The sequence below is a fragment of the Agelaius tricolor genome, unplaced genomic scaffold (genome assembly GCF_023055355.1).
Source record: "Agelaius tricolor isolate 1412-34295 unplaced genomic scaffold, bAgeTri1.0.p SCAF_6, whole genome shotgun sequence".
NCBI classification, from domain to species: domain Eukaryota; kingdom Metazoa; phylum Chordata; class Aves; order Passeriformes; family Icteridae; genus Agelaius; species Agelaius tricolor.
Window position 1 is genome coordinate 10,382,251 of NW_027269266.1, and position 20,932 is coordinate 10,403,182.

Genomic DNA, 20,932 nt, shown 5'->3' on the forward strand with positions numbered 1-20,932 from the left:
AATTCAAGTTTTCTATCCAGTATTTTTTCCTGGGTGCCTTCCCTTTGCTGTCATCAGTACTCAGCCAGATCTGCAACAAAGACAAAAGTGAAAGCCTTCCGCTCCTGCTTCTGGTTTTAAGTCAAAGACAATTAAGAAACATTTTTTTTTTTTTTCCCCTAGGAGCAAACTATTACAGGAGACATCTTTATTTAAAAATTTGAAGGAAAAAAGTTATCAGGAAATCTATTTCCTTTGTAATCTTTCTCACACACTCAGAGGTTCCCCAAGTGTTGGAGGTTTCTGTCCCTCAGGGAAGCACAGAATGCTGCTGGGGAGGGAGGGTATTCATGGGGAACAAATAGCTGGAGAAACGCTTGAAGATGCTAAATTATTACTCATAAAAGAAAAATCTGAGCACAGAGGATCCTTTGTGATCAAGTAAGTCAAGGCATTTTGGCCAAATGAACTTTGTGTTAACATGTCCATGGTGTAGAGTTTAGCTTTTTATTTTTCCAGAAGAGAAGCACAATATTTGCAAACATAGGGTTTTCATGACTCATTGCCTAAACTATGAAGTACTTTGTCTTCTCCTTAATAGCTTAAGCATATCCCAGACAATTCTCCTTGATTATGGTCAAAATTCAGAACATCAAGGCTTAGTCTATACAGTCTTAATATTTTATATTATTGAATTTTCTTCTGCTATCTATCTCCTCACAGATTCCCTTTCACTGTTTAAATTTCTGGCCTGCTTTTCTGGAGTGAATAATGCAAGAAACTGAGTGAGAAGAAAAACAATTTTTTCAGAGCCTTTGTACATGTTTCTTTTTTAAAGTTTCCTGTTGGCTTAGGCACATTGTGTTCCTCTGTATCACATCCTTTTAGAGCCATATGTGGAAGCAATAAAGTGTATCCTTGCCTTCATAGATATGAAATATTTGTTTAGCCAACTGACTAAGGAAAATACTATGAACCCATTAACAAATATGGGTTTATGTGGTCAATTAATCATAGAGAGCAGGCTGCAGAGCACAGCTCAGGAAATATTAGTCAGCACAGGCAATGGGGAGCTGTCAGTTACTGATCCCAGGATTTCTTGCCAGGGGAAGGCAGACAGCACGTTAGCAACAAAACACACCAAGTCTGCCAGCACTTTCCATTAAGATCAGATTTCCAACCCTAGAAATGCTTGCAGATATAGGTGATGATAGCTGATGAAATTCAAAAGGAAAGTTTTCTTCCTTAAACCAAAGATGCACCCACTAAAGTCACAGCCCATTTCCTCTCCATTGACCTCAGTGTGCCTTGGTCAAAAATGAAGTGTTTTCATCACCGTGCAAATGTACAATATGCACTGAAGAAGGAAACCTATTTTGCAAGACTCTGAAGTGCACATGCCTTGAACACTTCACAACCAAAACACTTGAAGATAAGAACTTTTTTTTCTCTTTTTAATAAAGAAAGTATTTATGCTTTCCTGACAGATTCTGTCCTGCATAAGTTATGCCTGAAGGTGATTGCATTGCCCTGTCCAAAGTTCAAGAGGAAAACAAGACAAGCAGTAGCCCAATTATGCTATAGAAGAAAGGTTTAGAAGAAAGCAGCCTTTTTCAGACTTAGATGAAATTCACAGAAATGACATCTGATTTTAAAATGCTATTATTTTTACAGGTAAAATTAGAAAGAGTTCCATTAAACATTGAATAATATTGTGTTTTGTCTTCTTTTTTGGAAACTGAGTTTTATGAGTTTTGAAAGATTTGAAAATCTTTGGGATTTTTTTTGTCCTCTCAACCTCTAAGATTCAGCAAGAATCTTTTTTTTTTCTCAGTACTTTATCAATAGCTTGTGTTAGACTGGCAATTTTCAATCTCTTATCTAAACCAATAGTTACATCACAGTAGGAATTGTCCATGTGTTGGAATTCCAGCTCCTTACATGACTGCTTTGATACCCACCTCCTAGCATGGGCATTCCCTCTGTGCCACATCCCCTCAAAGAGCTGACAAGTTGTACAAAGCCACTGCCTGTAAAACTTCAGCTTTATTTGCTTCAGAAGCTGGAATCTGTTGATGAGTGAATTCAGGGAGAGAAAGCTGGGTCCCACAGTCAAGTCATAAAACTACAAACCCCAGGGATCAGCTACTGTGCTCATAAATCCCTATGTGAAGAAGTGCACGTTACCAATTCAACTTGATATATAAATGTGATTAATCAGACTAAATAGAGAAGTCTATAAAATAGCTTGCCTCCACTGTCAGCAGAGATATAGTCAATATAATCAGTGGAGTATAGGATACAGTTCATCTCATTTTAAAGATTCTGTCTAAAATTTGCCAAACTAATTAGCCTTTACCTGTGCATTATATTTTCTTCTGTTGACAAAGGCAGACAGCTCAAAAAATGGAAAACCAAAGTTCAAACAGAATAACCATAAAGTCTCAAAAAGGATACAATCTGACACCTTGAAAATATTCTCAGTATTGATAGACATTAATAGGTAATAGGGCTATTAAAAGCATTTATTTGTCATAGTTAATACTTTGTTTTTAATTCCCATCTTTCTCTGCTTCAATGATTATAGGCAGCTTTACTGAAGCATATCAGAGAGTAGGCATTTCCTTCACTATCCTTCACACAGGACTCAAAGCTATAATTAAATCCAAAGAGTGCCGTGAAGAAATAGATCATTCTGTGTCTGGGATTGTATTGAGAAGATTTGTGGGGAATGTAAAAAGGGTTACAGAGGTACAGCTGCCCAAGAGCAAGAGATCTCTTTCTTGAACTGAACCAGGAAGGCCTTATGGAAACAAAAGCTTCACATATATACATCTTTATGGTTTATATCTTCTAAGACTTACAGTTTCTCCAAACTCAGCTGAGCAGAGCAACAAATTGTCATCTGTTATTTTAACAAAACCTTGTTATTTTTCATTATAGATTGCTTTAAGTGTGGCAACACTGCTGAGTCTGAACAACGATGCCCATTCCATGATATACTGGGGTTTTTGGATGACCTTGTCTGTTCAGCTGCAGTACTTGCTCAGCTGCTGCTCTGTCACTAAAAAGGACTGTCACTGGTTCCATTATCAAGTGTAGATGGTGTGATAGAAACACACACCAGTTACTCTTCTACAAAGATTTTAAAAGATCTCATCTCTAGTGTTATTTTACACTACGAATGAAATTTTATAGATCATTAGTCCAGAATGTGAGCTAGTTTTTTGACAAAATGAATTAAAAAGCCTTGGATTATTTCGTGCAGAAAAGGAAAGTCTGCACACGTGCTGTAATTATTTTCTCCAGAAATTCATAAGCACTACTGTATCTGCAGACTTGCACTGCATAATTAAAGACTCTGTATGTGGTACTGTGCGGACATTAGTGCTATGCAGCCTAAAAGCTCTGAATTAGCTCTTGAAATATAATGAATAGATGACAGATGAAGGAGTTCTGCAAAAACAGAAAGCTGCTCAAATGCCTGCTGTTGCCAAAATACAGCAAGCTTCTTACCAAGGAATTTCATCTTGTGTTAAACTGTACCAATGTACTGGATATGGGGAATAGAGAAGCTATCTTTACAGCTATGAAAATCAACTCTGAATTTCAAAATATTTACAGATAAAATTAAGTATCATTTTGTTTCATTGGAAGGACTTTTATATATATTACATAAATTTCTGCTGTGAAAGAGCAAGAGGTCATTCATGGCTTCTAAATTTATATGTTATGATTCACCACATTGAACTCAGTCCTTAATACATATAACTTATGGAAATCAATCCAAGCACTCTGTCTGACATCATATACAGTCCTGGCTGCTTATTTACTCATCTTCCAAAGCAAATGAAAGATGTCATTTTCTTTTCCTATTCCTCCCTTCTCCCCAGCAGTGGACAGACATGAGCTAACTAGGTTTGGGTAGTGAGAACTGCTCCTCCAATTTACTAATAACAAAGAATTCCCTTTGTCTTCAAAGGGGTACAAAACCCAATCTTTAGTTCAAGAGGAGGATGTGAACTTCTCTTTAACAGCAAAAAGCCACAAAAATAGTGCCTTTGAGAAAAAAAAATTCAAACACAATCTAAAAATAAAATTATTGTATTTTGTCTTCTTTTTCTTTCACTTTCAGTATATTATTGGGTTGTCCCTATCAAAATGCTGAGGTAGTAGCAGAAATATTTCTCTTTAAGGTTTAAAATCCCTGTTGTACCATAGGGAATTTAAGAAATAACACATAATTATAGGCAGTTTTCATTAAACAAAAAAACACAATGAATCCAAACTCTGGCTGTGATTTCTAGGAATGAAGAGCATGTGTTTGCATGTGTTTTCTGAATAGGACATTTATTAAGATTTTAATTTGCTGTCAAGGACAACTTACCATATCAAGATGAATCTTTTATGATTCATTTACCAAGTGTGACTGAAGCAACTGACATTAATTTAATCTGTGATTGTGAACATTAGTATTCATACAGAATCAGAAGCACAAATAGAACCATTTAGTCTTTCTTCTGAAGTGATGGGCTTATGTTGTGTAGTGAAGATCACATTGAGTTATAGACTTTCAAATAAATGTTGGGATAGAAATACTGAACTGAAATAATAATAATTGGAAAGATTCAGTCCTGCTTCTTAGAGATAGACTTGAGTAAATACTGTAAAAAATATATACAAGTTAAATATTGACACCTATAAAACCCTGTTTACCCTAAACTGTCCTTGTCATTTCTCATTTGGCTCAGGACTTAATTTTTGGGGGAGTTCTAACCTTGATTTAGAGTTAATTGGGAAAGGGATGGAAAATAGTCAACATAAAGTAAACTTTCATTTTTTATGTGTCCCATATGGTCCAGAACATAAAAGCAAGCCCAAGCACATTTTGCCAAATCAATAGTGCATTAAAAAACCCCCCTAGCTTTTATAAAAACAAGACAGCATCATTGCATAATACACATGAAACCACAAGGTGTTTGGTGTTAAATTTGTCACAGGAGCAGATCTAACCCGGATCTGAAAATAAAATGTATTAGTTAGGCTTCCCTAAAAACTTTTCCCTAAGTAGGAATATAAAGGGGGGGAAGGACATTATCAACCAAAATATACCTCAATTTCCTATATGCAGGGCTTTGAACTCGAACTACCTCTGTATGTCAGAGATTTAGGGGGGAGAATAAAATGCTCTGCCTGTGCATCTGCTCAGCACAAAGCCTGACAGCACTGTGGCTGTGCCACTCTGAGCCACAACATTGTCTCAAAAGTGCTGAGGCTGTCCTGTCAGTGAGACCATGAAGGGACAGATGTTCTTGTTGATTATGTGATTTACACACCCATGCAACACCTGTGAATTTAGGATTTCTCCTGACTCCTACAAGGAGCTGGTCAAGGAAACAGAGAAAACTGTACAGAGCACCTCCTGAGGACTTTCCCCAGATACCCTGGTCCCTTATAAGCCTTCAGGTAAGAGACTGATGCCTGTTAAATATGCCTTCAGGTACCAGCAAATAAGAGATGTAATAATTTAAGAGATAATAATAAGAGATGTAATAATTTAGCAGAAGAAATAGGAATCAATGCAATGACTAGAACCTAGCAAATTTCTAGATTTCAGCAAGAAACACATTCATAATATAATGATTTAATCACTTCATATTTGATCTAAGGTTAATCTTTTATTCCAGTACCAATTTTGCATTTCAATCAAGACAACCTTCATCAACTGCATGTATTTTTTTAAGTTCTGGCTCACAAAATAGTAGAATGACTTTGAAATTAAGCTGTCTAGGAATACAAATATTGAGAGTTGCTGGCTGTCTAAAGCTAACTAAGTAAATAAATAAAGCTAATTAAGTAAAATACTGATTCTTTAATTTTCATAGACATAGCCATGTGACACTAACAATAGCTTACAGACAGTGAAGAAATTTCTAAGCTGAAAAGTGAAATATATCTGCTTATTTAAGAGAAACTCTTAATTGTCTGGGTGTACTGAAACAACCAAGAATATAATTACTGTATTTGTACTCCTTCAAAGGGAATAATAGAATGAATCTATACAGTAATGGGCAAGCAGATTAATTCCATTAAAAATATTTCAGAGACAAATTAAGTGTGCCTAATTTTATCCATATTACATACATTAATCCAAGACTACAGAAAAAAAGATTCTACCTTTTACAGTTCACAGTATATAGTGGGACCTCTTTTTTTCCTTATATTCATTCTCATACTCCCTATTTATATTGCAACTTCAGCTAAAACCCGTCTGAATTCCCAAAGTAGGAAATCTCTATTTAAAGAAAATGAACCTTGATAATTTTTTCTTCTTTCCATATGTCAATACATAAAACTGTATATTATAACAATATTGGGAACTATTAGGAATTTATGGCTTAAACTCTTGCATGAAATAGAACATAGGGTGAATTACTGAATTAATTCCTGATTACAGCAGACAATAGGAGAAGGAAATAATCTCAGGAAGACTGTTTTCACCCAAAGGGTTGTCAAGTATCTGAATGGGTTGCTCAGCAAAGTGTGGAGTCACCACCCCTAGCAGTGCTCAAAAAAACAACTTGACATGGCACTTAATGTTGTGGTTTAATTGATTTGGTGGTGTTTGGTCAAAGATTGGGCTGGATGGTCTTTTCCAACCTAAATGATTCTATGATCTTGATTTTACAACATTTCTTTTTGAGTTATGGCTTTTCCCAAATCCATTACCACCAAAAGGAGTTTTGCATTATCATTTTGAAGTTAACATTTAAAAGCTGCAGCTGGATGAACCACCCAGCCCTTTCTTTGCCTTCCTTTCATCTGCAGGACTTGCACATATAGAAAGAGAGCCAGCAGTGCCCTGCTGTGACACACTGGCAGGATTCATTGGTGAGAGGAGAAAAAGTTTAGAGTTTAGAGTTAAAATCAGTGGTTGCCTTCATATATTTAAAGGCTTATATCTCCTTTTTAAGGATCAACATCCAGACTGCACAGAAATTAAGATTGAAATGTCCTTTTGAACTGGGACCAAAGTAGCCTGAATAGTAAGATAACAGAAATGAGTGTGGTTTTCTGCTGCATAACAGCACTAAGGAACTTCAAACCACATGATAATGGTAGATTACTCAAAAAGAATGAAGTAAGGCAGTTTTTCAGCCTAAGGTTGATCTAAATTTTAGGTTGGTTTTTGGAGTGTAAACTGGTATTTTTATTTGACTTGGAGACATTTTAGCTAAAATAAATGATCCAGTCATAAGCACTGTCAACAGATTTGAAATTTTGGCCTGAGGTTAATCTGTCAGAAATGAAAACAATGCCTCTGCTATGTGAGGAGGGAGTGAAATCTGTCTCACAAATATCTTCAAAAATCTTTCCATAAATGTCTCTACAATTTATGATGGAATAGTCATTGAATTTTGAACCTCAGAAACATCTGCCAAGAGTTCTGGCTTTAGAGTGTTGCACATAAATGGGAAAGTGACACTGGAAAACCCAAAACAGTTGGGTGCTTTAATCTGAAGCCTTTTTTTCCATCATCCTTATTGCAATGTTCTCTATAAATATTATTAGTGGAAAACTGCTTAGTGTAGTGTCCTTCCATTGGTCTCAATGTGTCAATATGCTTCCCTTTCATCTGGGACCCAGGAATTCTGTCATTCTTAACATAATATTTCACACCTAACACAAATCTTCATCAAGCTCAAAAAAGCTGACATTGTAAATTCTTAAAAAAAAAAGGCAACAGCATAAATATTAACCTAGATAAGAATGATCTCATGACTTCACAGAGGCTGTGCCACTGTACACAAGAGATTTCACAAGACTACTGTACCAGTAAAAGGATATCATTTTTAATTCTTTTGTTACTTTGTGTTACACACCTGACAGTGACTAGAAATATAGGAAAAAAAGCCACAGTGCTGACATGCTGAATTGACTGCATAGTTCTCAAAAAATGAAGTTTTTTCTCAAGCACACCACCTACCTCCAATTTTCCATTGTTGACTGCAACTTTGCCATGCAGTCAGATGGGAGGTGAGCTACGACTAGGTGATTTCAGTGATTCCTTTCTGACACTTCTGTGTTCCAAATTTCTCAAACATACAGACCAAACAGTATTCTCTGTAATTTTTGCTTTTCCCCAGCCATGTTCCATATCCCTTTACCCAAAGCATAAATAATTCTTCTCTTAAAAAAAAACCCAAAACCCTAAATATTTAAATGTAGCATTCTCCTTGGCCATCTTGCCTTTACATAGTTTTTAGTCTAGACATATTCTATTAATCTCTATTTACTTTGGGCCACGTTATGATGCTCCAGTTCGATAATACTTTACACCAAGAATGAAATTTTGACACCTTTCTACAGTTTTTGCAGCTTACTTCACTTTTTCAAGGGAATCAAGGAGGCAAAACAAATATACTGCTTGATTTGGGCAGAGGATCTGGAAAAGCCTTCCTGATATGGTTTAGAGGTCCAGACCCTTGTAATCCTGACCCACCAAAATAACTCACACACATGATAGTTTTGTGGTATTTACAGAAAAGAGTGCAAACCTGAGGAACCAAAGTCCATGGTAGATTATTTAAATCAATCCAGTGTAATTCAAGGCAGTTAGAAATTTGGTAATTAAGTTCTTTAGGAATCACTGTAACTTTCAAAGAATGAAAGGGAAATCATCATCTCACGATGGGAAAACCTCACTCCACACACATTTCAAACAAAACAGAATCTCATACTTCCATATTTGCATTTGCTGCAGATACTAAAGGTTCTGAACATTGTTAATTGCTAAACCCTTGCATTGAAGCATCTTCTTATTACAATGGAGAACTGTTGCCACCCACTGCATCAGATTGCAGCATTTCCAGAAGATGAATTTTGCTCCTGTCTCAGTTCAGATGTGTCTGGGATCACAAGTTACCTTGTACACAACTATAATAGAATTGTTGCCACAAGTCTAAGGTCCAAATTTTACTCAGCTCTGGTTGATAGAGAATTATACATTTACATGTGTTCTGATTGTAAACTTTCTGCACCTACAAGTTTTTGTTAACAGTTATGTTTGGATTATTTTAGACTGTTGCTCCTTTCCCTTTCTATTACCTTCCAGACAACATGCAGTTTTTATGATTCTGTCTGACAGCTTTGATCTTGATATGTGAGATCCCCAGGCTAGCAGAAGTCTTAAGCCCATAGTTTGCATGTGGAAATCCTTATACATTTTTATATCTTACTTTACTAGTTTTTACATTACTGATTTTTACATCTGTCTAAAGGTGTGGTTTGTCCTGAATATTGCATGTATTCAGCTGTTCAAAGGACAATTTATTTGAATATGTGTATTGTATAGATTGTAGATTTCTAGATAATCTTTGGAATTCAATTCTGTAGGCTATGCAATCCTGTAATTTTGTTCTTGTTGCTAAAGAATTCTCTGAGTAAGATGGTTACATGTCAAGAGTGCTGCTTCAGATTTTACTTCCAGATTTCTGTGAGCATCCACACTGAGAAGAGCAATACTGCCTGGAACCAAATAGGTTTATTTCTCCTTTTGCAAATTTGTATTCTGAAGCTCAGCATGAGAGCTGCAAGTGTGTTCTGCATCAGGGTGGGAAAGCAGCCAAAAAGTATATTCAGGGTCATTAAAATTCAACAAAGCTTCCCTTTTGCACAACGAGCAGGGCAATGTCAGGTGTGTATTCATGCACCAGGTCCAGTGTCAGCTCTGCAGAGGAGCACCAAGGCTCAGAAGGCTTTGGCTGCAGTAGGACTGTCACCAGCATTATTTTGGGCAAAAGCAGTAGTGCACAGCCAGACCCATACTGATCAGGACATGGGGAAGCATGCCAGACCTGCTCATAAAACAAATGGAAACAGTGTTGTAGTGGAATGACAGAGGTAGAAAAAGATAAATACTCCTCAGAAATGGAAAATTAGGAGGAACTGTTGTAAAAGTTTAAAATACTCAATGCTAAGTTCAAAGATGGAAAGGTGAAACTGGAAGGGGACATAACCTGAAGAGAGCTATCAGCTTTTTCCACAGAAATCACAGGGATCGTATGACACAGCACTGGAGACATATGGGTGTAATAAGGAAACATGATGTAACTGGGGAAAACTGAAAGTTGGCCATATTAGGAAACTAACTGGATTATATAAATACTCCAGAGCCATTAAGTTTATAGAAAGGATAGTTTATATAATGGGAAATATTTATAGACTTAGACCTCCTGGTTATGTAGAAAGAACCAGATGGAAAGTATTGCAAATGTCAGCTATACCTAGCCCTTACACAAAGCAGTGTAAAATTTTGTATCAGTCTAAAATATCTCCAGACTCAAAGTACAAAAGCATTGCTTCAAAGAATGCTAATAAATTGGGCTGATAGTATAATTTATTTTTAGCACTATATTTTAATTCTGTTTTTCATTTTGTACTTTTATCTGGTAGCTCATTTTATTTTCTCTGAAAAGTGTAAGATTTTTATGATAATATGTTTTCTTCCTACTGAAAAGTTCCTGGACTAAGTGTCTTAATTTCATAAACACATACAGCCATAGAATCATAGAATTGTTTGGGTTGGAAGAAATCCTTATGGTCTATAGAATTATCCCTTGAACTTCTGTTCATTGAGAATTAAATTCTTATTCCTTAGGGGCTGGATGTAAGGATTCAGGGGTGAGATAGGGTAAAGTAGGTTAATTACTGTAGCTTTACATTTAAGCCTGGGTTTACCAGACTGTGGCATTGCTATTCAAAGCAGATCTGCTTCATCAAGATAGCATTCTCAATAAATGCATGGAAGTGTTAAAAAAATATGTAGATGTGATGCTTAGGGACATGGTTTAGTGGTGGACTTTGCAGTGTTAAGTTAATGGCTGGATTCAATGATCTTAGACTTCTTTTCCAACTCAAATGATTCTTTAACTTTATGATCCTGTGTGGCTCAGATGTCTACCCAAAGTCTTAATGAAACCTAAACCCTCAAATGGATTGAACATATAATTTGACCACGATTCAGCAATTGTTCAGATGCCTACAGAACTCCCATGACTAACTCACTGCCACACAAGCCTTAACCCAGGGCAGGTTTCCTACCCAGCAAGCCTGAACTCACAGGTGTAAGTCTCACTGAAGTCAGGAGGTATTGACCTTCCTATTGTGACTGCCAAGAACTTCTTAGACATCAACTAATGTGCTTTGTTAAATATGATATTAATGCTAACATTTCAACATGTTTCAATGTAAATGAGTTTAGTGGCACAGCGATAAGGGAAAAATCCTCACAGCTCTATCATCTCTAGACTGATATTGTATTATTAAGCTGCTATTGTGGCTGCTATTCCCTGATATATGTATAAAAATAGTCAGTTTCAACTCCATTCCTAGAGGAATCACAGCAAAAAATGCTAAAAATTCTTCTTACTCTTTTCAAAAGAAGCAGTACACAGGACAAAATCAGATTCTAGTGCTGCAGTGATATTCTCCAGTTCATGACCCTAATGACTTTACCTCTAAACCTAGAAATAAACTCCAAAAATTTGAAAATGCTAGAGATATTCTATTATCTAAGAAGAAAAATTGTAAATAGTATTTTCAGAGAAAACTAGGCAAAAGAATTAATTAGCCAGCTTTGGTAATATTGGTAATCTTATTTATATTGACAAAGAAGCTTATGATCAAATGAGATACACAGCTTCCTCTTCCTTATTTTAGAACATCTGCTGCAATTCAGGTGCTGGGGATTTTTTGTCAGCAAGAATAACTGGAGGTATGTTCAGTCCTGACAACTGAAAATTTCCAAATTAAAGATGGGCTTTTCAAATTAAAGCAGTACCATTGTTACTGAAAACTTTCTGAGTTCTATATAATCAGAAAAATATAAGATGGAAAAAACAAGTTATTCAAGGGTCACTGGCAAATATGGAAATTAATTCCATATATTGACATCAGTCATAAGTTTTCTGAAATATCCTAGCATTGAGAAACTGCCTTGGGTAAGGGGTGGAAACAGCAGCTCAAGAAGATTTTCTTCTGAATAATATTTGAATAAACTCACTGTATAAAACTAAAAAATAACCATTTCTTATCAATAAAGCTAGTAGCTTTTTTTTTGTTATTTTTTCAGAATTCCTGTGCTTGAGTTTAAAATATAAGGCATTTACTTACTAAGAGGAAAATTAGAGAAAACCCTTCAAAAAGCATCTCTGTGAAAGGAATTGCATGTGTTTTTTTGGGTTTTTTTTTAATTTTTGTTTATGAAGACTATTACAATTAGTTCAGATTGGGGTGGAAATGAAGGAATGAAGTTGGGAGGGGGCTTTACAATTAATTTCCTGCTGATATAATTCTAGAAGCAAGATACAATCAATCTCAATCACATTTGAGATTGTGTCACCACAGGGATTTTAAGTAGGCCAGCATATGATTAACATTTGTCTGCATTAATAAAATATCCACAAAACCTCCAGAATTTCATGGACTGTCAGTCACATCAAACTTAGCTAAATCTTTCAAGACAAATTTATAATGTGGGACAAATGAGTTGTAAATTGTACATGTTTTGAGTAGTCTTGTAGAAATGAGAAACAGAAATGAAAGTTTCAGTGATTGCATGCCAAATTCTGAACAGACTCTTGAGAACAAAATGGGCAAATTCCATCCTGGAAGGCCTTTGGTGGCTTTAGCTGAAAGAATGACATTATATTAGAGAGAGCTGAAAGTGCTGAAGGTTATAACCAAAGAAAAGATAAGGTGAGATGATGTTGTTCTATTATTTCTAGAGTCCCATACTGCTGTTGTTATCAGATTTCTAAAGTCCATACCTCTTTGGCGTATTCTCATGGCCGCAGATCTTCACTGACTCCTTCTTCTACATGTTGTTCTCTCTCAATTCAGAGCTCCTCCAAGGCTCTCCCTGCCTGGCTAACCCACCCCCTTTTATCCCAGTCATCTTCATTGGTCACAGCTGCAGCCCAATTAAGGACATCACAGCTGCAGCCCATCAAGGGCAACTGGGACCTCCGGGGCAAAGCCTCTATACAGATGATATTCAAATACATTTCCTCTACTATAGTGAGAAAATCCTAGTTTCCTAGTAGGAAATTAGTGAATCCAAGTGTGTGGGGAAACATGCAATTCAAACCTCTCAGATAATGGCAGTCTTGCTATGAGCATCTGGATTTAAAGCCAAGAGAATGTGGCCCTCCTGTCAAAATCTTATTTACATCCACAGCCATCCTGCCCCATTAGGGGCTTTTGAGACATTTTAAAAGTAATGGAATTAGCATGATCCAAAGTAAATAATCTCCACCCTTTCTTTGTACCAAGTACAGATAATTTTTCTGTGCATGTGTGCTATATTTGTCAACATCTCTGCTCTTAGCAAAAAAACCTCCAACAGTTCCACCTACGGTATGTTTGACATGAAAAATATCCAAGAGGCACCTTCAAGGTGTTTCCTGCTGTTGGATACTCTGTTTCTTTGCATAAAAGGATTGACACAATAGCACCTGAAAATAAGATGTCACACAAAGCAAATGTAACCACCAGGCACCGCAGGGCGAGAGGATCCCTCAGTTCTCAAAGCAGCTCTTGCTCATAAATCACCATTGCCAAATGTCTGCACGCTCCTCGGGTTCCTGGCTGCTGTCAGTAGAAGTGTGGATAATGCAGGGATAAATTCAGTATTGTTTGGCTCAATACTTTGAAGTATTTGATTCCAAAGTACTAAAACATACCTCCCAAGGCTGAAATAGCTCCATCAATTCAAATAAGATTTACAGTGTAGGTTGGTTGGAGACGGAAAGGGTCAAAATCAGATGCCAAGATTAGTTCATTCTGAGAATAAAAAAAGCTGTTGCATTCCTTCAACCAAGTCTTTCCACAAAAAGTGTCAGCCCTCACTCACAAAATTAAAAAAAGATGAACCAAAAGAAAATCCACACAAAAAAATGAAATCCACTGTAGAGACAGGGAGCTAGGAGAAGGCATAATTAAAAACTATACTACTGAGGGCTCATCTGAGAATTTGTAAAGAAGAAATGTATTTCACCTGAAGACTTTTCTTGACAGTTTGAATAATAAAATTTTGGATTCAAATACATCAATGACACCAGGATGTATGAAGAAAATTGAAGAGACTTTAATATATTTAAGTAACTATTGCATCTCATCTCACATCAAAACTGGAGTTTTCTATTTTTTTTCTTTTAGGTTTTCTCATTGCAATTGGTTTGGATATATTTTATACACAGAATACAAGCACAAGATGAAAAAGAAACAAATTAATTCTATTCTCTGTATTTGCTTTTTCATTTCATATTATTAATAGTATAAATAATTGTCTAAAATTATACCAGTGGGGCTAGCAGAAACCAGTTCAGATTTCATTGGAACCAGTTGTAAAACATCCAGCCTTCAGGCCTTTATTTTAAACAACAGTGAATATGAAAGTGTTGTGAGGGGATGGAAGAAAGGAGGAATTAAAGTGAAAGAGGAGTAACTGTATTTTGTTTGGGTGTTTTAATTGGGTTTTAGGAAAACAACCTTTATTTAAACAAATGTCAGTAGAGGCAGAATGCCATTGTGGCACTGAGGAAAACAGGATTAAAAACAATGAACTTCTCACAGGACTTGGTTCAGCATGTATTTTCATTCTTGTCAACTAATCTTAAATAAGGAGACTTGATAAGGAAGCATTTGTGGCATATTTATATTACACCAGAGACAATGTTTTGAAATAATACATGTGAAGTACATTAGGCATGTTAGTGTGGGTTTGTCTGCCAAACAGAGCTGCAGAGGAAGGAAAACAAACAAGCAAACAAGTGTCTGCAAGTTTTCAGAGACAGTGTAAGCAGCTAGGAAGGGGAGTTCAGCCATAAACACTGGTGTGAGCAAGTGAATGCCATTCTTTTATTCATATTTGTTACACTCATAATGATATATGGTGAAAGAGGAGAAAAAAATTTGCAAATTATTATGGTATGTCCTAGTAAGTGTTTTGTGTGCATGAGTACATGGAGGAGGAGATTTCTAACACAACAGCAAAATGAAAAAATATCTTCTCAATCTAGAGTACCCATCCTAGCCTGAAATTAAGTGTGCTGTGTGTTCAGATGCCTGAAGAAAAAATAAGTGGTGCTCTTAGTTGAAGACTACAAAGGCAAGAGAGCAGTAAGTCCTCAGCAGTCTATATTTGCTGGTGGAGTTGTTTTATTTTTTCATGGTATTCTATAGGCTTTTATAATTCAACTTCTCAGTTTTTCTGCAGCTCTTATTTGCATGATGCATAAGGAAAGATATCAGTCTTATATTGTCTAGTTCTTGCCCCACTTCCCCTGGTTTTCAAGTCCAGCTTTCCTTTTCATTTTTTCCCATTTGTTAAATATTCATTTTCCTGGCAGCCCAAACTCAAGAAGAATTGAATGTAGCATTGGCTGCAGCACTTGGCATCTTTTTTCAGCATTTGGATGCAACAGGTAACTTCATTAAAATAGAGTGTGAATGTGGCACACATTTAGTAAATATAGCTGCAATGAAAAAATGGGAACATTGTTTTCATGATGGGCACCCAAAATATCCCAATGGATATTTTAAAAGGGACAGGAAGAGGGAGACAAAAAGTCCAGCCCATTAATCTGTCTCTCACCACATCCTGTAGAAGGACACCTAGAGATTACTGGGGCAGAAGAGGTGGGATTGGTGACATTTCCCTTAGGCTGTTAAGTTTCTGTATAAATATCCACACATGACAAAGAACATAAGGCATAAGACACTACTTTTACTTTAGCTCCCTGCATCAGGTCTGACTTATGCAAAGCTTGTAAGATAAGAAAAGATACTCCCACCTCATCCTTTTTGCATTAATCCTAGCTAAATTCTCCAGTGATTACTGAGTCTGTGTTTCTGCATTCGGAATAATTGCAAACTTTCTTACACATTAAGCGTTAATTTTCTTTAGCTGAAGCAATTCAGAGCAGTCATTGCTTCCCAATGGAATTACTGCTTGGAAAGAATATGCCAAATTAAAGATAAACCTTGACTGCAGTTTTCTATGTTTGTGCTGTCTAATAAATAACTCAGTGGCTTTGCACCTGCCCTGTCAAAACCGTACATTGGAACTCCCTAAGGAAAAATCTTCCTGAATATTTCAACATCTTGATGTACAACTACCCTTATCTGTCCCACACTATTCCTCTACTGCATAGCCCAAGGGATGCTGCAGTCTGCCATGCTGGTGGTGTGACTGCTCTGAAATGTGCACTCCTGGGCTGGGAAATCTGTCAGCAGAAGCACTCTGGAAGGATAGCCCTGTGCTAAATGATTCATTACAATAGAGTCAGTTAGTTGGTGTGAGCTTCTAAAATAAAATTGCTACAAAACCCTGCTCCCAGCAGACTGGAAAGTGAATGCCAAGTCATACTTTGAAAAAATAAAGAAACACTCTCCTGATGCCCCACACAAATGTAATCTAGTCCATTCTAGGTGAATTTCCTCTTCAAAGTCTTAAACATTTTAAGACAAATTAGAGTGATTGGATTTGTTTGGGTTTTCCCCCTTTTTTCAGGCTCTAAGCAAATTCATTCTATGACTTTATCTCATTCCCTGCTTTCTGTCCTGTGTAGCAAGTCATCACACAGATGTGGACAAGCAAATAGACCTTTGATTCTTGTTCCTTAGTGCATTGTCCACAGCTGAAAATCAGAACTGAGCTGGTTTTATCTCTAAATGAACAGTGTCGGGTTCTGGAAGCTTCACAGACTGGGTATTTCAGTAGAAGTCAGGCTTTACAGACTGCACTGCTGATTCACCAAGACCTTGTAATCTGTTCTAGTTTTCAGCACTGGATTCAAGTAAATATCTCTGCAGCAAAAGCCAAGAGAAAAACATACAGAATTCCAAAAAAAACAAAAAAAAACCCAAAAATTATTTTCCTTAAAACCAATTCATCTAAATCAAATGCCTTCTAATCACTGTTCCTCTTTTTTTTTTTTTCTGTTTTTAAAGATATCATAGCCAAGAATCTAAAGCACAAAATAATTATCTTGTGTGTTGCCATCAAATGTATGCCCAGCACATATTTGATTGCCAAATTAAAAACTAGAGAAGGAAAATGTTAAGGTTGAGCCAAGTTATCTGAACAGAACTGATACAGCAGTGGGTGAGAACTAGGAGCAGCCTCATCTGTGGAGACTGCTGGCTCAGTGACCTAAAACTGAGACCCAATCAGGGAACAGAGGATCCAAATGTTATCAACACATGCACATTCTTAGCTGGTGGCAATTGTGAAAATGTGCAATTTAAGGTTAACCTTGAGGGAAGGAGAGTTGAGTTACTTTTTCGTATTTGCTGCCACTGTTAGTTTTCAAATGTGGAGTTACAGGCACTCAAGTGTTACCCACGTGCTCTGCAAAGCTCCTGGTCTTTGATTCTTCAGCTACACCCTGATCTCTTGAGAAGTGTTTCAAACAGCAAATAGAAAAGGATTAGCATAGCTTAGTGTAATGAATATGGGAAAAAGACAGTTTTGATGCCATTGAACTTGGAGAGTTTTTGCCCACTGGGAATGTCTTAGGTAAACAGAAAAGGAGAAATCAATCTGAAAAGTGTCTCCCATCAGTATTCTGCATCTGTGGGAGATGTGTGCAGTGTGACAGCCAACAGTAATGGAATGTGATCACTGACGTGCCACGGGAATAATGAATTCTGTCACTTCCCTTGTTATGCAAGTGCCACAGCTCATTTCTATTCCCTCTGCATTTAGGGGGTATATACCCAGAATCAGGACACAATAAGAAAAAAAATGAATTTGTACCTCATGTGGCCAGACCAGACATTGTGTTTGCATCCTGAAAACTTGATTATACAATTCCATATATAAAACATATCTTTGGGCCTATACACTGATAAAAAAAGTGTTATTTGGAGATTATTTCATATACTCCTGAAATTTTGGGCTTTTCCTTAAACACAGTCAATTTTCATTTATGCTTGATGGGAAATTTATGTCAAAATATTTCTCAAGTTACTTTATATAAAAACTGAAATCTGAAATATATGTGTAGATATATTGGGACAGAAATTTGTCTGTAGTCTATATTTTGAAAGGAATATAATTTAATGGGTAGAACTCACAACCCTTTATGAGCTATTTATTTAACATCAAATATATGCTATGAAAAATATAATTCAGCTGGATTTCAAGTAGAAGCAACATACTTTTCTAAAGAGCCACAAGAGGGAGTAAAGAGTTACCTTAAGAAAATTAAAGTTTGTAAAAATGCAAATCCCTGTGTGAGCATTTATCCAGCATGCAGTGAGCAGCAAAGGCACCACAGACAAAGGTGGAAGATGACTCCAGAGCTGTCAGTGCCACCTGGCTTAAGAAATGTTCTCAGTGCTCTAAGGCAACTTGCAACACCAAGACATATTATTTATTCAGTTGATTTTACCTCTGCATTCTATTTTTATATAGTGAGAGAACCACCATAACTCCACACAGATGTTTTTTATTCAAGTTCAGCAACAGTTTTTAAAGACATCTCTTTTTTTGTCTGTCTGTGTAAAGTCACATTTTGTGTGCTTGTACATGGAAAACTTTTGGTCCGCACTGAAACATCATCACAAGGCAACCTATGCAACAATTTTTTCTACTGAAAACCTGCATTTTTCTATAGGTGTTGGAGTGTTCTGTGGCTCCTGATGTGTGGTCATGAGCAGTTGTGGTCTGGTACTGCTGCTCTGAACTCTCCCCACACCTTCACCCGATGTTGTCCTGATCTCAGCCAAGGATAGGGAATATAAATTTACTTTCCAATGCAGATCCACTTAGATCAAAATTTACCTTTAATAAGATATGAATGATAAGGTAGCTGATAAAGTAGATGCATATGATATATCTTCTAGGTAATTATTTTCCATTTCAAATTTATTTGTTTTCCCTTTATTATGTGATTCATAGTATAATTAAGATTGAGGGAGGATTTCAGTCTTGGTGCAGTCCTGAATCCAATTTGGCTTTTCTGTGCATTTGCTTTAGCATTAAAAGAGTTGTTCTGCCTTTGTTCACAATCACATCTGAAATAAGTTTTTCCATGATAGGAAAATAGGCCAAACTGTTTCCCTGGTGGAGATGCTAAATCTCTAGGGGTGAAACAGCTGTTCTTAGGGCAGTTGTTACTCCTAGATCAGCACCTCTCAGCCCTGGTGACATTTCTGCAGGCTATGTAATATTTTTTTTCTGCTGACTCTGTCTGGGAGCCCAGCTGTGAACCTGTGAGAGAATGCAATGCTATTGTGTTTCCACTTCCTCCCCATCTCCAAGCAAGACCTTTGTCAGACCCCACTGGAATGCTGCAGTCTGGGAAGGAAATCAAATTTTCAGCACCAAGGTTTCCTAAGGTGATTATGCAAAGCTTGGATGAGACTATTCAGGAAAAAGGGAAGAAAGAAGTATCACTGTGTAGAAGCAGCAGATGATTATCATTAATTGAATGCATGTATTTGGCAACAAGGAAAGATAGTACATACTGTGCTCTGACATACCAGATGGCTTCCCAGAGAGACTCCTCTGAACATACCAATACTCTGGGAACACCAGGCTAAGCAAACACAGAAACACTTCCTTCAGATTTATTGAAAGATAAATATCCTCATATTAAATTTCTCAGCTCTCAAAAATTGTCTTGAACTCTGTTAAGTCCTAAAATGCTTTTTTAGCATGTGTTTTTGTTACAGGTGTCCTATTCTGGAGCACTAAGGCTGCCTGCAGGACTGGTGAGAAGGGCTGGAAATCAGCCCAGGGATGAAGCAGGTAGATTGCACCAGTGGTGTGTTTAAACTGTGGCCCCAATTCAGTCCTGAGTGTCACCTAAGCAACAGGTTTATAAGGCACACTGTGGGCTTTTCTATGAGCAACATGGACCTATCTTGGCAAAAAAGAGACCGTGATCAGCTTTCTCCAGCACAAAATGTCTTTCTTTGGAAAGTATTACAGGTCACAAGGTGACAAGGTAGTTTACAGAGAGATTTTAGTGCTGGAGGAGGTGACCAAGAGCTCTGATTTCTTCTCAGCAGGCAAGGTAGTATGCTCAATTGAGAAAATTGGTGACTGATGGGGAGGGTGTCTGTCTTTGTCTCTGTCCTGCAAAGATGGTCTTGGCTCACAGCTTAGGACATTTGCACTGCAGGTAATTCATCATGTCCATCATCTGAGATTAAAAATGAACCAGATCCATGAGCTGCAGGCTGGAACCTCAGACCTGGAGATGCTGTTAGGAGAGTTAATGGACTCTCTTGGAAAGCTCTTGAAACACTTAGAGGAACACCTCTCAAGAGAGACATAAATGTGTACAAGCCTGTCTTGATAAAGCCTGAGGCTGTCTCTTTTACATTTTTTTCGTCCCCTATAAAATGTGTAATATTTTTCTTTATCCTAATTGCCTTAATTGGTAGAGAGGAAATAATCTGAAGTGACAAAGCGCATATTTAATGCTTCCAAGCTTGGCCATTCATGCTGTTCCTCAGACATCTACATCTACATGTCAATGCTAAAGTTTTGGGGCCTACCCTTCAATGGATAGCTGTGCATTTACAGAGAACAGCTTGGCTTTCAAAGCCCATTCCCTACTCTTTGTGGCTTAATTCTAAAGCAATTAAAAGTGTTTATGGAAGAGAGGACTAAAGTCCAGGGAAGACTTTAGAAGAAATTTTATTTTAAGTATCTAAAATTCACTTCTAATGTGTGCTAGATTTAACAGAAGTATCCCTAGATGTAAATTTGCATCATTCTCTGTATTTGACTCTAGGAGAATTTATAGGCTTTAGAGCTTCAGCTCTATAATTGCATAAGAAATGTTTTGGAAATAGGATTGCCCAGTCTAAATCCAAGATCAATGGACTTAGAAAATCATAGAATCATAAAATCATTTAATTGGAAGGGATC

At 36.8% G+C, this 20,932-nt stretch overlaps 1 long non-coding RNA gene across 2 annotated transcripts in view; it reads right to left on the reverse strand.

The window, feature by feature from the left end:
• The window catches only part of LOC139590843 (uncharacterized), a 93,587-nt gene that overhangs the window by 26,552 nt on the left and 46,103 nt on the right, over positions 1-20,932 (reverse strand). The gene's annotated exons all lie outside the window — the stretch shown is intronic.